This window comes from Coenobita brevimanus, chromosome 111, assembly GCF_032717465.1.
Source record: "Coenobita brevimanus isolate Jiangsu-jjx chromosome 111, ASM3271746v2, whole genome shotgun sequence".
Taxonomy (NCBI): domain Eukaryota; kingdom Metazoa; phylum Arthropoda; class Malacostraca; order Decapoda; family Coenobitidae; genus Coenobita; species Coenobita brevimanus.
In genome coordinates, this window is record NC_137064.1 from 6,603,724 (window position 1) to 6,620,510 (window position 16,787).

At 41.5% G+C, this 16,787-nt stretch overlaps 2 protein-coding genes across 2 annotated transcripts in view; one reads left to right on the forward strand and one right to left on the reverse strand.

The window, feature by feature from the left end:
- galene (potassium two pore domain channel subfamily K member galene) overlaps window positions 1-16,787 on the reverse strand; it is a 120,194-nt gene that overhangs the window by 38,937 nt on the left and 64,470 nt on the right. The window lies entirely within an intron of this gene.
- Window positions 14,991-16,787, forward strand: part of LOC145417882 (uncharacterized) — a 32,585-nt gene continuing 30,788 nt past the window's right edge. Inside the window, exon 1 of the mRNA XM_080286498.1 lies at window positions 14,991-15,015. The gene's annotated coding sequence lies outside the window, so the exon portion shown is untranslated. The remainder of the gene's footprint in view (window positions 15,016-16,787) is intronic.

The following is a 16,787-nucleotide window of genomic DNA, read 5'->3' on the forward strand; positions in this document are numbered from 1 at the left end:
TGGTGACGCGTGGTAATTGCAACTCAGAATAATATGTATAGCAGGAACTAGTGTGTCTCTCCTCTGCCTCCACGTACGAGAGAAAAACTATGATGCGTGGTAACTGCAACTCAGAATAATATGTATAGCAGGAACTAGTGTGTCTCTCATCTGCCTCCACATACGAGAGAAAAACTAACTCTGCTGGCCATAATTAGAGCACGTAGTGGACGATCGACTAACTCAGCCATGCATAATTCAGTACCATTTGTTTTCGGGACTCCCAACACTTACTTAAAACATCAATATATAGTTTGTTCAAAGACTTTACATCACGTTTATTTCACGACTCAGATCCGTATACGATCGTAGATATAAAGGCTGCCTGAAAAACCCTTCTCCTAACGTGAAAGGGGACAATATTATTTTTGTTTATGAATGGAATATATTTAAGACGATGGCACACCTTATATCAAGCTTGTATCTTTACGGCTGCGCTTGTGGACCCGTAAGCGATAAATGCACTGCCAAGGTACACGTCACTGTTCACATGATTGTACAGAATAACTATTTAATTTACGCACACACACACACAATCCCTTCAAGGCAATCACTGTATACGTTTCGAGTAAATCCGACGCCTAGAAGACCAAGGCATCTTTCGGGTGACTTCCTTTTAGACTCGTATCTTATATTTGACCAACTTTTCTCGTATTTTGCATTTTTGTCTCATCACTCTAGTATTTGACATCCAGCCATCATCCATAGGCCTCAGTAAGTGTGTGTGTGTGTGTGTGTGTGTGTGTGTGTGTGTGTGTGTGTGTGTGTGTGTGTGTGTGTGTGTGTGTGTGTGTGTGTGTGTGTGTGTGTGTGTGTGTGTGTGTGTGTGTGTGTGTGTGTGTGTGTGTGTGTGTAGACTGGATACATAAACCAATATATTACGTATTTTTTTTACGTGGAGTATCAACGCACACGAATATATAACCACGAGATTAATATTGTGTATCTGGTAATTATTTAATATTTTAGGGCTGCCACATCGTTAGCTGACGCCAAGCACATCTGTGTATAGCTAATTGTGGATTTACCAGAAATTATTTAATAAAACCGTCATCTAACTGAAGCGGTTGACTGCAGTTAGCATTGAATTAAAGGATGAGATCAATATAATCCTTGTCTCCCCTCCTTTCATCCTACTTCACCCCTTTCCCACCTGCCATTTTTTATCTTTTTTTCATTTCAGGTGGCTCTGTAGTGAGTGACAAGCCTGGTGGTTTCCTGCAGGCTAACCTAGGAAACCATTAACAAAGCAGAGTGGTAGCCATATAACCAGTTTACGGTGTGATGTGGAGTTTACTATGGTGTTCTTATTAACTGGATAAAGGGACGTAAATGTGGCGTCCATCCAGGAACCAAACCTCCACACTTTTCCCCTCTCCTCGCCACTGCACGGGCCGGTCCTGTAGATGGTGGGTGCTTGTCAGAGGTTGATGGGTCTGCTCGGCCAGACAGACCGGAGTTAATCAACATGTCTGTGGCTGAAATACCTAAGTGAAGAAACAACCATTCCAACCATTATGAACCGCTGTTGGTTAAAGGTATATGAGTCAGGGGTGTGTGAACTGGAGAGAGGGACGCCTGTTGGCTGGGGAACAGAATGACATGAAGGGGATTCGATTGTGGCCACCCCTAATGAGATTAAGGTGTCTGTCTTTGGAAAGGCAGATACATAGTTTAGCTGGACTTCATTAGGCTTTCACAGAGTTTAGAGGCGATGTAAACGAATTTTTGGTAGCAGCTGTGTGTGATGGACGGTAATGTGGATTTAGTGTGGTTAAACCCTTCCGTTCAGAGGACGTGATTTTGTTTATTTTTGCTAACGCCACACGGTTTCAATCAACTTAGAGGGAGTTTATACTGGTGAATGGAGTTGGTACCTAACCTCCAGCACAACAAATACTCTCTTAAACTGAAGAAAATCCTGTGAAAATAGCATGAATGAAAAAAACAAAACAAAAAACACGTCGTCTGATGGATGGGGCGATGTGTTCAGTCTTAGCATTATTAGGCAAAAGAACGAAGAAGCAGCCCAGTTAGGAAAGTATCTCCTGAGCCAACTATGATCGTCCGAAGCGAGCAAGAACACAAGGGAAAAAATCTCTTCGGGTGGAAGGGGCGAAGTGTTCAGCTTTAACAATAGTGAGAACGAACGAGCAATACAAAGGCAAAAGGAAGAGTGAAAAAGTCATCTATTTCTTACATAAAACTGAAATAGTCAAAATACAAAATACACACACACACACACACACACACACACACACACACACACACGAGAGGAAGTGAGAGAGGGATTTAGCCCACTACACACTAAACACCTCGACAGCTTAATTTTATGTCTGTCCTCCACTTTGATGTCTCTTCCCATCTTCTTATGAACACATTTTAAGGATGATTCTCCATCTGACGCCTCTCTGTCTATGTCTGCACTTACGTCTGTATTTATGTGTCTGTGTTTATGTCTTTGTCTGTTTGTGTCTGCCTGTCTTTGCTTGTGTGTGTGTGTGTGTGTGTGTGTGTGTGTGTGTGTGTGTGTGTGTGTGTGTGTGTGTTAGTCTGACTGTTTCAATTTTAAGTCAAAAATAAAAGACGTCTTCACTTTTTACTGTTTTTGCCCTCTTTGTTTCGTGGGCAGAGTGGCTGGTGGAGGAAAGGATGTGTTATGACAAAAGCCGATGGCAGAGAGAGAGAGAGAGGGAGAGAGAGAGAGAGAGAGAGAGAGAGAGAGAGAGAGAGAAAGAGAGAGACAGGAGACAGCAGACAGACCAATAGAGACAGGAGACAGGTAGGCAGATAAGGTATATAAATAAGTAGATATTCTGACACTCTCTTTTAACGATATTGAGCCACAACACACGGGAATTTCGAAAACAATAAACTGTACGTCACTCACTGAAATAAAACCAAATGACATTGGCCTCAGTATTTTGCCAGAAGATTTCCACACACACCAAAGCCTACTGAGGAACACTGACGCCCAGTATCGCCAGATCTAAATTAATTGTAAAGATCCTTCCACACGAGCAGTTAACATATGTGGTGTTCTAGTATGGTAATGGAAATTGCCTTAAAAATGATCCTGTAGACGTGATGAACTGAAGGACCATCTCTGCTCCTGCCCCGCTGTTTATAGCACGTTCTCTCAGCACGTTTGGAAACAGATGAGAAGCGGACTTGTGCATGAGAAAGTCTGGAAGGACCTTAAGAAAACTGACATTGGCGGGTGCACAAACTACACACAGGAACGAGTGGAAACACACGTAACCTACAAAGCTCTGAGGGAGAATATCAGTGCATGAGACGGACGAACGTGTATGGCAGCAAAGAACAGAGGCGGTAAGTATGACATGCGAGATGATAAAATGAAAACAAATGATGAGAAAAATAGTGGACACAGCCACAGTAATTTTTAGGTGACGCTAACTACTGTCACAGAAACTCAGAACATTAGATTTAAGAAAAATTTTACTAGCTAGCCTTGGGAAAAATTTTTCCCGAACTGCATCTCTTTGGAACTCGCTTCCCCACAGTTGTTTCCCAAACTTCAACCTACAGCTGTTCAAGTCTAACTGTTACAGATATTTCATAAACAGAGGACACCAGTAATCTGGTCTATGGATTATTTTTTTTATTCATTTGTTTTTCCTTCCTCTGTTCTGTTATTTAAAAAAAAAAATCCAGCTTTGGTGAATAAATAGAGATTTTGGGAAAAATTACTAATTTTAGAGGAATATCTGTTGGCCTGGGAAGAAATTAATAGCTTTAAAGATAAATTACAAGGCTTTGGCGAACGTCATTAGCATTGGGAAAAAAGTACTAGTTTAGGGGATATAACTACACCTGTTTTACCATAATGTGGCCTAAAATTGCCATCTCCCCGTCTTGTATGCTAAGTTGCAGCGGCAGATTAACACAAGAGTATGCCGCTGGCCACGAACATGTGCTGTGGACAGAATACCGGGTCCCAGCATTGTCTTCTTCTGCCACTGAATGACGTGAAATAATCTACAAATGAATGAAAAACTGGACCAAGATAAAGAAAGGTGTATCATTTGGAAGACAATTACTAACCTTGGAAAAAATAATATCATCGTTAAATTAATTCCTGGGATGAAATTACCACCATTGGAGACAAATTTACAGTCTTAAGGAAATGAACTTTGAACGTAACACTGTAGCATGAAGGTTGGAAAGACAGGTGAATATAATCAACATTTAACCCCTTCAGTAAGATACCGTCTATTTTTATACGTTCTTTATACAGTCTGGCGATTTTATTTCTATAACCGAAGATTTCTCGTTGTGCAAGGATTAAAGGCAAACTCCATCCCCACCCCCATAGGGACCGATAAGACTGGTGGATGCAGTTGATGTAGAGGTCTCGGATTCGATTCCCTTGTCCCTCTTCTTCCAGCATATTTCCTCACTTTACATTTGGGTGGGTAAAAAAGAGGTGATTTTTTTTTTTCTTTTTCAGTTACCTTCAGACTGTTTCACGTAGCTTAGGACACTCTTTTTTCAGCGAAAGGATTACCACTTCAGTGATATGACGTGTTTATATCCTTGCTATTCCCAGACGATTTCATACAGCTTCAAAGAGCCTCCTGGTAGTGAAAGGATTAATGAAGACTTTATTGACCTCCACCAGATCAAATAAACCCCAATAAACTTAATCAAATCCTTATAATATACAAGACACGCCATCATAGTGAAAATCGTTAACCCCATCATTACGTGGTTGTCATTTATGGTGTGGAACTCTAGTGTATGGATTTCTTTGGTAATTTGTTTTTCATTCCTCTGTTTAACGTTTGTAAAAAAAAAAAAAAAAAAAAAAAAACTGTTCTCAGCTTTTGACACACTTGCGAGCTGAAGTGATTAGTTACAGCCTTCATTAGCCCTTTTCACATCACACCACAGCAGCGCATCACATCATCACATCACTACACCGCAACATCACAACAGCACACCACAACACCACATTATTATTATCGCACCATACTGTCACACCCATACACAACACCAATACACGGCCGCAGACTCCACACCCACACCATACCACATCACACCCCTACACAGCACACCACAACATCACGCCAGTACACCACTACCCCTACACAGCACACCACAACATCACGCCAGTACACCACTACCCCTACACAGCACACCACAACATCACGCCAGTACACCACTACCCCTACACAGCACACCACAACATCACGCCAGTACACCACTACCCCTACACAGCACACCACAACATCACGCCAGTACACCACTACCCCTACACCACACCCCTACACAGCACACCACAACATCACGCCAGTACACCACTACCCCTACACCACACCCCTACACAGCACACCACAACATCACGCCAGTACACCACTACCCCTACACCACACCCCCACACAACTGTTCTCACCACACCCCTACACACACACCCTTACACCACACCCCCACACAACTGTCCCCAACCCACCCAAACACTTGCATAACGACGGTGCCAGATCACGTAATCTCACAGCTGCAACCAAGTATGTTTGTTAGAATGTGAAGTGAGTCAGTGAATTATTCGTGAGTTTTGAACGTGGGAGCTTTCGCTGTCTTGGGGTACGTATTCTCAGAGTCTCAACTATGCCTTGAAAGAGAATGGCAAGGTTTTTCCCAGAGTACATGTCTCGTAATGATGTGTAAGAATAGTTGACTCTAGTTTTTTCCCCTCCGTTCTTCAGTAAACCAGGGAAAATCTGACACGTTGTTACGCTTGCTTTGTTGTGAACTTCTCACGTCATTCACACCTCAGATTGAAACTAACGCTCTCAGATTCGCTAGACTAACTCTCAGGTGAACAAAATCCTTGGTGTTATTCTAGACAAAAGACTACAGTTGTCAAGAACACACAGTAATAGTACTCATGGTGACAGCATTATCTTTCCCGACCTCCTTCTCAACTGGCAGTGACACTTGGAATTACCACCACCACGACTGGGTTATGAGTACGATAACCCACTTCGCCCTCTAAGCTGAATAAAACCGTCTGGCACTGACTGGAAAAGACAGCTAGAATTGTCGCTACCATGAGAGTGTTGATGGTGCGATACTCCGCTTGGCCTTCTCCTGAACTACCCTCTTTTCCCCCGACCTGTGCACAGCCGAAGAGAAGCACAGGAAGACCCATCACATTAAAATCTGGTGACCCCCTATGTGTCTTCTCCCACTAAAACAAATACAGAAGTACTAGATGCTGGATATATATATATATATATATATATATATATATATATATATATATATATATATATATATATATATATATATATATATATATATATATATATATATATATATATATATATATATATATATATATTTTCCCAATTAATGTCCGTGGTGTGGTATGGGGAGGTGATTTTGTGTTGTGTTGTGTGGTGTGGTTTCGATAAAATCGCTAAAGTCTACGGGAGTGAATCAGTTCATGTCCGAAAATTGTCAGTGAGAGATGGACTGACAGAGACGCTCCAAGAGACGCTCTCGCATTTGGAACCTTGACACGAAAGTTATATATACATGTACTAACTAATACACATATTAGCTGGCATAAAAGAACTCCACAGTAGCAGCAGTTTGTTACACCTTGGTGACAGGATAACATCTACAGAGTAAGCTAGAGGCAAAATTAACCTTGTTTTTAACGACTCAAAACTTCAGTTTCTCCATCTTTCAACTCAGCACAACCTCGGCGTGTCCATCCCTTCACCTCCAACAACACCTAAGGTTCTTTTTTTTCTTTTTCTTTTTTTTTTTACATAACAGGACAGAGGATGGAAAAAAAATAATAAAACATAATAACCCATTCACCAGTTTACTGGTGTCCTCCATTCATTAAAAAAAAAAAAAAAAATGTAACAGCTGGACTTGACAGCTGTGGGTTGAAAACTGGAGGGAAACAACTCTGGGTAAGCAAGGGCCAAAGAGATGCAGTTCGGGGAATAAAAGATTTCTGATAGGCGCAAGTTCTGCAATATGGCAATGTGACATTCTTTTCATGAGCGCTACCAGTTGCCCGTGTAGCACGAGAAAGGCATGGAGAGATGGCACAATGGATGCACCTTCATCTGAGCATTTGCCAAAAAAGTATCTGTAAAATAATGCAAGGGAAGCAACATTCTTTCTTACCTGTAGGGGATACTGTTTATTTGTAATAGCGGGGTTCATAATAATTCTAACAACTTTGTTCTGAATTTCGTTCAGTGCTTTAACGCAACCTCCCCACATCCACTCCATAAGGGTGAGCAATATAGCAGCTGAGAGTGCATATGACTCATATAAACTATAGCCAACTGCTCATCGGTGAAGAAGCTGTGAACTCTGTACTGTAGTCCAAGTTTCTTTGAGGCAGTTTTAGTAAGTGATCTGACATGCGAGGTCCACCTGAGGTCATTGCTAAGTGAAACACAGAGAATTTCAATACTTTTGGAGATGGGAATATTAGTACCACTGAAGGTAATATAGGAATCTGGCAATTTCTGTCTATTAGTGCATTGTATATATCTGGTTTTACTAGCATTAAATGAGACAAGATTATTTTGTCCCCATTCAGTGATCCCAGATGAGTCTTGATTGATGGAGATGGCTGTACAGAGTTGTAAGTTTGAGATATTAAAGTTTGTGAATGGATGTTTAAGTGCGAATGAACTGTGAAGAGTTGAATAATCTGCATATGAATGGACGAGATTATGGGTGACGGATAAGAGTTCACTAATATGAATTAGGAATAGGGTTGGAGCCAGTACTGATCCTTGTGGCATGCCGGCATTAATTGAGTGGAACTTGGAATATACATCATCTACTTTTACTCTTATTTTCCTGTCACTGAGACATGAAAAAATCAGGGGAGCAAAAGACGTTAATCCATAGCAAGGGAGTTTGGACGGCAGGGAACAGTGTCACACACTGTCAAAAGCTTTAGAAATATCAAGGGCTGCTGCAAGAGTTTCTCTAGGTTGGTCAGTTGACTGATGGATGGTGTGAGTCTGGAGATTATGTATATCAATGGTGGCTCTCCCGTGGCGAAAACCATACTGTCTATCATTAATTAAGTTACCGGATTCAAGATGTTTAACTATGTGCTTATTTCTTACGATTTCAAATACTTTACCATGTGAAGATGTAATAGTTATTGGTCTGCAATCAGAGGAGTCAGAGGAACTTCCTTTCTTTGGAAGTGGGTAGATATTGGCTTCTTTCTAAAGAATCAGGGAATGAAGAAGTACGTATGCATAGTCTGTATAAGTTGGCTAGAACAGAAGCAAGTTCTGGGGAGCACTTTTTCAAAACAATTTGACGAATTACATCTGGCCCTGGAAGTCTGTTCGTTGGTAAATTGTCTGAGATGGATTTTATGTATCTTGTCTGTATTTTAAGTGGAGCAATTTCGGGAGAATCAGGTTCTAGTACTGGGACATTCTGGCTGACTTCCTCTAACGTAGAATTTCTGGCAAATGTACTGGCAAGGATATTCACTTTATCACGCAGGTCATTTGTAATGTTACCATCTGAAGATTTTAGTGGGGGAATGGGTGATGACTTGTTAAAGTTATTATTGAAAGAACTGAGAGATGACCAGAATATTCTATTGTCATTAGGATTGTTCAATAGTTTAGATGTTTGATTTTGAAGAAAGTTTGATTTAGGGAGGTTTATTACAGCTTTTGCATGGTTTATAACAATTTTAAATGACAGTGATTCATATGATTTTTATTTTAAGTAAGAGTTATATGCTAATGACTTTTCGGCCGTTGCTCTGGCACAACTGCCATCAAACCATTTTGAGGAGTCCAATCTTTTAAGGAACTGTAGACTAGATATGAACAACTCCGTACCAGCATGTATTAAGTCATTAATGTAGGAATGGGTAGCACTGATGTCACTGGAGAAGAAAGACTGCCATGGAATGCCAGCATGATACTTTCTGAATCAATTCCAGTCTGCCCTATCAAAGTGCCACTGGGTCACCCTGACAGGTTCAGAACGGGGAGGTTTCGAGAAACTGACTAATGAGGCTTTGATGAGATTGTGGTCGGAGGATCCAAGTGGTGACAGTACTTCTTTCCTGTACTCATCTGGATTATTTGCAACAGATCCAAGAGATAGGCGTTATGGTCAGGATTATCTGGCATTCTGGTTGGTTGCTTTACCAACTGCATGAGATTAAACATTTCTACAAACAGCTCACACTCTATACCAGCATCGTCAGTCCTGGCAGAATGCAATAACCATTCAAAATCATGTACGTTAAAACCACCCAAAACGGTAATTTCAGTGCTAAAGGTGAGGTTAAGGTTAGCCAACTGTGTGGATATGGAGTCAAATACACTGGGTTCTGAAAAAGCATTGAGGGAGCGGTAGACTACACAGATATATTTGGTAATATTTAGATAATTTAGTTTAAACAGTGAATAATCAAAATTAGTTGAAGTGAAGTTCAAAACAGTGTCAACTGCTAATTCAGGTTTGATATAACAACAGGTGCCACCCTTGTTATGGAAATTTGTGAGAAGTTGGTGACCACGAAAAGAAAATGGAGATATTTCAGTAGAGGGTGAGATTTGGGAGTCTGTGAGGAAGAGGGCTAGAGGGGATACTGACTGAAGAAAAAAATGAACTGAATTCAAACTGGTACTAAGACCGCGGGTACTGGTGAAGCATTAGGCCGAACCTGCGCTTCCTCGCTGACGAACATGAACTATGCTTGCAATTGTTGTTGTCGGGACAGTTGCTTGATAGAGACCAGAAGGATCCTGTGCCGCCAGCCCTACCCTGCCGGTGGTGGCAACCATGTCTCAGTATTTACAGCCACGTTTGAAAAACGAAAGTGTTAGTTTTTCTGACGTGTAAGTCTATCTCTTTGTCTGTCTGTCTGTATGTATATATGTACAGTCTCCCTCTCTCTCTCTCTCTCTCTATCTATCTTTCTGTGTGTGTGTGTGTGTGTGTGTGTGTGTGTGTGTGTGTGTGTGTGTGTGTGTGTGTGTGTGTGTGTGTGTGTGTGCAAAATAAAGTTTTATCCGATTTTAACCAAACTAGGTGGAGGGGTTGAGGAATGGCCAATGGGTTAACCTATTAATGTTGAGAACAGTAGGTATAAAGGTGAAGGTCACAGGGCTAGGTTAATGCATGACCGAGGAGGGTCAGCTTAAACAGTTTTTATCCAGTTTAGACAAAACTTGGGGGAAGGCTGAGGGCAGGACAAGTACGAAGGGTTTCTGTTTTGAGATTAAGGCAGGGTAAGGGTAAGGGTAAAGTTCGATTCTTGTGTCAATGTGTGACCAAATTATCTGAAACATTATTTATTTTATTTCAACCAAATTTGGAGGAAGGGTTGAGGATTACCCAAGGGTTGGCCTGTTGTTTTTGAGAATATGTCAAAGGTCGGCGTCATAGTGCAAGGTCAGTCTAAACAGTTTTCATCCAGTTCTGACCAAACTATGTGGAAGGGTTTAGATTGAGGCAAGGATGGTGTGATTCAGCTTGAAAGAGCAATCGTTCGAAGGTCAAAGACACAGGACAAAGTCAAATTTCGACCCGTGTGTCTGTGTGCGGGAATAACTATAATGGTTCTGATCTGACTTGGACCAAATTTGGTGGGAGAGTTAGAGGTCAATCAGTGGGATGATCCACAGATTTTCAGATCATAGGTCACAGGTCAAGGTCACGTGGTAAGGTCAATTTGTATGTTTTTATCCAATTAAAACCAACCTTTGAGGAACAGTTTAGGATAAGGCATGAATATAGGAATCCGAATTTGTTTTGGCCGTTCATGGAGATACATAGAAACATGGAAAATCAAGTTACTCATGGTCATAATTAGGTATGAATGTGGCTGAGTGTGATCGCTTATTTTCCTCCATCACCCACACTGGCGCTGATGGCTAGGCAGGGACAGGAAGGGATGGTGAGCTGGACAAAACGTGAAGCGAGGAAAGTTATTTCTGTTTTTTCCCGTAATTTCTCTTGAAAAATTCACAGTATATCTCCTGTAAAATCACCTTCACAGAGGTTAGGTGTGTCAACGAGGCTCCGTGCATTCCCTAACCCGCCCACTGGCTGAATTGGTACAGGGGTCCAAATCGCTCGTGTGTACCTTTCGTGTGTGTGCGCGGGGGGCGGGGGGGGGAGGGGGGACTTTATACAGCACTTTTAAGCAGGGTGGAGACACAGGCTTTTAGTTACATCAGCTCCTCTTCCTCAATAACTTCTTTCAGCATCTCTCTCTCTCTCTCTCTCTCTCTCTCTCTCTCTCTCTCTCTCTCTCTCTCTCTCTCTCTCTCTCATCGCTGCATTTCTTGCCGCGTAATTTTAAAATGTCTGCTTGCATCCCGCCACTATTATGGTGGGCACGCAGCACCCGTCTGCCTACACAGCTACACCCCTTGTGTTGCCAAACGTTATGCAAAACTTGATTGATAATTTTAGTCTATCATTTATGCAGTTGGTCAACTCTGGATTATTTTTTCCCCCCTGTACCGCTCATTGCCTATGATTTCCACTTTTTTAAGCACTTCATCCCGACGGCACATATTTCAGCATGTTCTTGTAAAATGTCATCAAATATTGAGGACACCTTGGGGACTTGTAGACAAAAAAAGGAGGAATCAGGAGGGGAAAAACTCACTCTGTGAGGGGCAGGAAAAGAAATTTTGACATTACAATGCTTCGTCCAATGTACTTGAAATTAATTGAGATTCACACCAAAGTGAGATTGCCGAAAATGATGACATAGATCACATTGATATCTATATCTATCTATCTATCTATATATATATATATATATATATATATATATAGAGAGAGAGAGAGAGAGAGAGAGAGAGAGAGAGAGAGAGAGAGAGAGAGAGAGAGAGAGATGGTCTTTGAGAGAGGTGAAGTCAGTGAATGTACAGCGAGGTTGGATGGTGAGGAATTGGAAAATGTGAGTACATTTAAGTACTTGGGTAGTGTGATGAGTAAGGATGGAGGTTTGGAGGGTGAAGTGCTTGAAAGGGTACAGCAGGGAAGAAAGGTTGCTGGTTCCTTGAAAGCAGTGATAAGAAGCAGGGAAGTGAGCATGGAAGTGAAAAAGTTACTAAATGACAGTATTGTGATACCAACTCTAACGTATGGAAGTGAAGCTTGGACGTTGCTGGAAGGACACAAGTCAAGAGTGAGAGCAGTGGAAATGAGTTATTTAAGAGGAGCCTGTGGAGTCACATGGAGGGAGAGGCTGACAAATGAGGATATATAGGAGCGTTGTGGTGTGGATGTGGATGTGATAGGAAGCGTTAGGAGGAATACACTGATGTGGTTTGGCCATGTGGAGAGGATGGAGGGTGAAAGACTGACGAAGAGTGTGTATGTGAGTGAGGTGGAGGGGGGAAGAGGGGGGGGAGGCTGAGGATGAGATGGAGGAATGGGGTGGAGAGGTATATGAGAGAGGGGGGTGTGAGTTGGAAGCAGGGCAGTGAAATGGCGGGGGATAGGGCGACGTGGAGGCGAGTTGTTTGTGGCCACCCCGAACGGGATTGAGGCGTCTGGCAATATATATATATATATATATATATATATATATATAGATATATATATATATATATATATATATATATATATATATATATATATATATCCTTCCATCCATCATCCAATCCTACACTGCCCCATGAGGACCGTAGAAGCCCGAGGATAGGCAGTTAGTCCCGACATTTGAGATGAGAGTGACCAGCCTCACTCATCCCTGAGTGGCATTACATGCGCAATCAACCCCAACCACCCTTTGGATATAAAGCTTCACTGGCTCAATCCGATTGGAGCGCAATAATACCCACTAAACCAAGGTGTGTGTGTGTGAGTGTGTGTGTGTGTGTGTGTGTGTGTGTGTGTGTGTGTGTGTGTGTGTGTGTGTATATATATATATATATATATATATATATATATATATATATATATATATATATATATACATATATTGCTGATTATTTTGACTATCCACTATCATTCTAATTTCAGCAATAATTAAGGATAATTCCTGTTTGGATGCATATGGGTCTTCAGAGTAAGCAGATATTTTTCTTTTGCTTTATTAATGCCTAACTATTTCGTATACACATTTGAATACCAAGACAATTTTTAAATATGCTTATAACTGCCGACTTTATATTTTAAGCACACTTGAACCAGTTCACTCGGCAGTAGGTGTTGCAGCGAACAGTATACGGTCTGAAGTAAATTTGCCTTAAATCTCTCCAACCAGTAGTATGGTGATCCTCTTCCCTCTCAAGGAAAACTTAAGCTTCTGTTCTGCCCCCAGGGAGCTAATGGTGCAGTGGTACGAGTAGCAGAGGCAACTAGCGACCATCTTGAGTTCAATCGTAGTGATTGGGATGGACAGCAAATATTGATTATCTACCTTAATGATACTGTAGTCGACATGCAACAATTCTAAGCCTTATTATTATTATTATTATTATTATTATTATTACTACTACTACTACTATTACTATTATTATTATTGCCACAAGTCTCCCCCCCCCTTCACAATACCCCTTGCTACACCTTTGGTCTGCCTGGCGTGACGTACCTTCGTTAGGTAATCCCGTGCCTCCTGACGCTGGTGAGGTCCCTGACGCTGATTTACGTTGTCTACCATTCTTGTACTTTTTAAAATCCAGGAAAGTCTAGCTTACGTTGGGTATGCTTTCACAGTTTCAGGTTAGGTTAGTTTGCACTTTCTCTTATCCAGGAAAGTCTACAGTAGGTTTGGTTAAGTTTACATGTTAATTTGTTAGCTAAGTTAGTCCTTTAGCTTAAGTCAGGATAAGTTAAGCTAGGTTAGAGGATAAGAAGGTAGAAGAGTGATCATCCTGGGAAAATCACACAGAAATCTGCACCCCGGATTTAAGGGTGTATTGTACGTGACATTAACCCTTCACCACGAGGAAGCCTTTGGGTTTTATTTTTGCTTTATTCAGACGATTTTATTCAGTGTTGGAGAGGCTTTTCGTCTGGCAAAGTTTAAATAATAACACTGCTTTTATTCCTCCACTTCAAGGGCACTCCGCTGACATGAGTAAATTCTAACACCTATGAAAAAAAAAAAAAAAAGGAGGCATGACTGTATTGAGGGCGTTAAAGATTTCGTAACACCTTTGCACGAGTGATTTATTTTTCTTGTTCGTTACTGATGCGAATTTGTCGATACTGATGCGATATAACATACGAGAGAATGTTAGTGTAATGTGCCAGGTTAAGTCGATGAGGAAGAGAGAGAGAGAGAGAGAGAGAGAGAGAGAGAGAGAGAGAGAGAGAGAGAGAGAGAGAGAATAATCAATTACATTCTACACAGCGTAAATGACTATCCAGTAAGCTTGAAACTCCTCTGCCATACAGTAACCCATTAGCTCCCGGGGTTCCTGTATGAGGGATTGTGCTACAGGGGTATTAAGAGTACTACCTTACGCCTATCGGCTCATAGTCGCGAAGCTCATAGGCCCCTTCCCCGAGGTTCCCTTCTTTATTAACTTTTGAAAATGCCCAGTTCCGTCCATTATTGAGGATGAAACAAGTAGGCTACGTAACATATCGGTCCTAGATTTATAAAAGATCCTAACCGATGTGCTGTACAGTATAAGCAACACTCCATTATGCCAGATCACTAGTTTTTCTTATTTCGTAACTTTATTAGTCACTATAATTTGATCTTAGAGCGCCTGATAGCTGTACAAGAAACGAAAGACTCAAATACAATCAGTCATATATACAGCTTAAGCCCAAGACAGTTTATAAATACATCCGCGCGTGGCTCCTCCTGGCGACCCCTGGCAGCCGCTCCGCTACAGTATAAAGAAGGTGGCGGTGGTGGAGCGGTATCCTCGTCAGCGCTTATAAGACAACTGAAGCGGTATTGTTTTCACCAGCTCCGTTACTACACGTTCCGCACCACCTTAAGTAAGTCTTTATTAAATTTTTAACTCTGGACCTTATTATTAATCCAAGCCTTATCCCACCTATCCACACACACACACACACACACACACACACACACACACACACACACACACACACACTTTTCTATCCCTCTTAAACTGCAATTAGGCATTAACCTGCAATTAGGCGTTATTTCTTATACCAGTGACACTACACCATCTTAAGTGACAGTCGATCCTATTCTCGTGTGAATAAGAAGCTTCGTGGCACCTCTTCCAAACTGGTATTTTTTGTGCATACTTCACGTTAACATCCTCTTTCAAGCAGACCTCAAAATGAAAGATAGATCGCTGAGGCAGGGGTGCTACGACACTTCCAAAGGCCACGAAAATACTGGCCGGAGCAACACATCAAACAACTGATCACTGAAATATTATCTGATATATGAAAACCGGGAAAGATGAGATCGTTAATTCTGAGGGAGACAGTTTAATCAGTATGTTTTCTAATGGTGGGCAGAAGTGGAAAAAGAGATTAATTATTAGTTACTTATATAAAACTCTGCAAAACCAAGGGAAGTGAAAGCCCATACTGATCTGTGGAAACGAGGACGATGCGAACAGAAAAACTCCCGATCTTGACTCATTGATCTCGGGGACATCCTTCATAACCCTACTGCTACTACCTCACGACCCTCTCCAGCTACTGACTGGTGACTTGTGAAGGGGTTAAGGAAGACTACAGGCTCCCCACTCGGTTCAGGAAGTCCCCCTCAGGCTGAATAAAACCGTCTGTATGTAGCAAGCATAAAATGGAGAGTGTACTACGGTTGTGAAGGAGTTAATGGTGGATGTGGTAATAACGAGGGGTGCACATGGAGAGTCAGGTGATGTATGTGATTTCCACGGCCTTAACACACGCTGGGAAACTCTGACCTCGGATTTATTAGAGAGAGAGAGAGAGAGAGAGAGAGAGAGAGAGAGTGTGTGTGTGTGTGTGTGTGTGTGTGTGTGTGTGTGTGTGTGTGTGTGTGTACTCATTCACACGTCACCCTGGAATGTGGTCAGGCGATGCAAGATCTAAATGTGGATACCGTCACAGCAATTAACCCCTTCACACCGATGACGTGATTTGTGTTGTTGTTGTTGTTGTTTTGGTTGTTGTTGTGGCTACTTCCGGACAATTTTAGTCACTTTTTTTCCTTTTCAAATTGGGGGGGGGGTTAAATTTTGCCCTCATGAGCCCTTTCACCCTCAACGATCCCTGAAGCTGAAGAAAATCGTCTGAAAGTAGAGAGAAGAAAAAAAATACGCTGTCGGTTTGAAGGGGTGCAGCATTTTGGGGAGGATGAACTTTATTATTATTATTATTATTATTATTATTATTATTATTATTATTCACTAGACATTAATACCAATCATAATTTTGCCACACCTTCTCCCGCATACCCAGGTGCTAATTGGATGGAGAAACTTACCTGTTTGATCAGTTCTGTGTTTGGATGAAGGGAAACTTTAATAAACACGTATTTGTATTTGCCACACGCATCATTCAAGGCCCTTACACTATTACCTGGCATTTCTCCCTCAGCCTAACTAAGAGAAATAATAATAATAAAAGTGTGTCTCCGTGTCACTAGCCATTTACTTCCCTGCCTAATAAAAATCTGGAGAATTTTATCTATTTACTCCCTCTCTCTCTCTCTTTTCCTAGTTTTCTTCTCAAACTCGCGATTTCTCTACTTTCTCCGCCTCATCAGCTCTCCCCTCCACCCCTCTCTCCTACGCTCACCA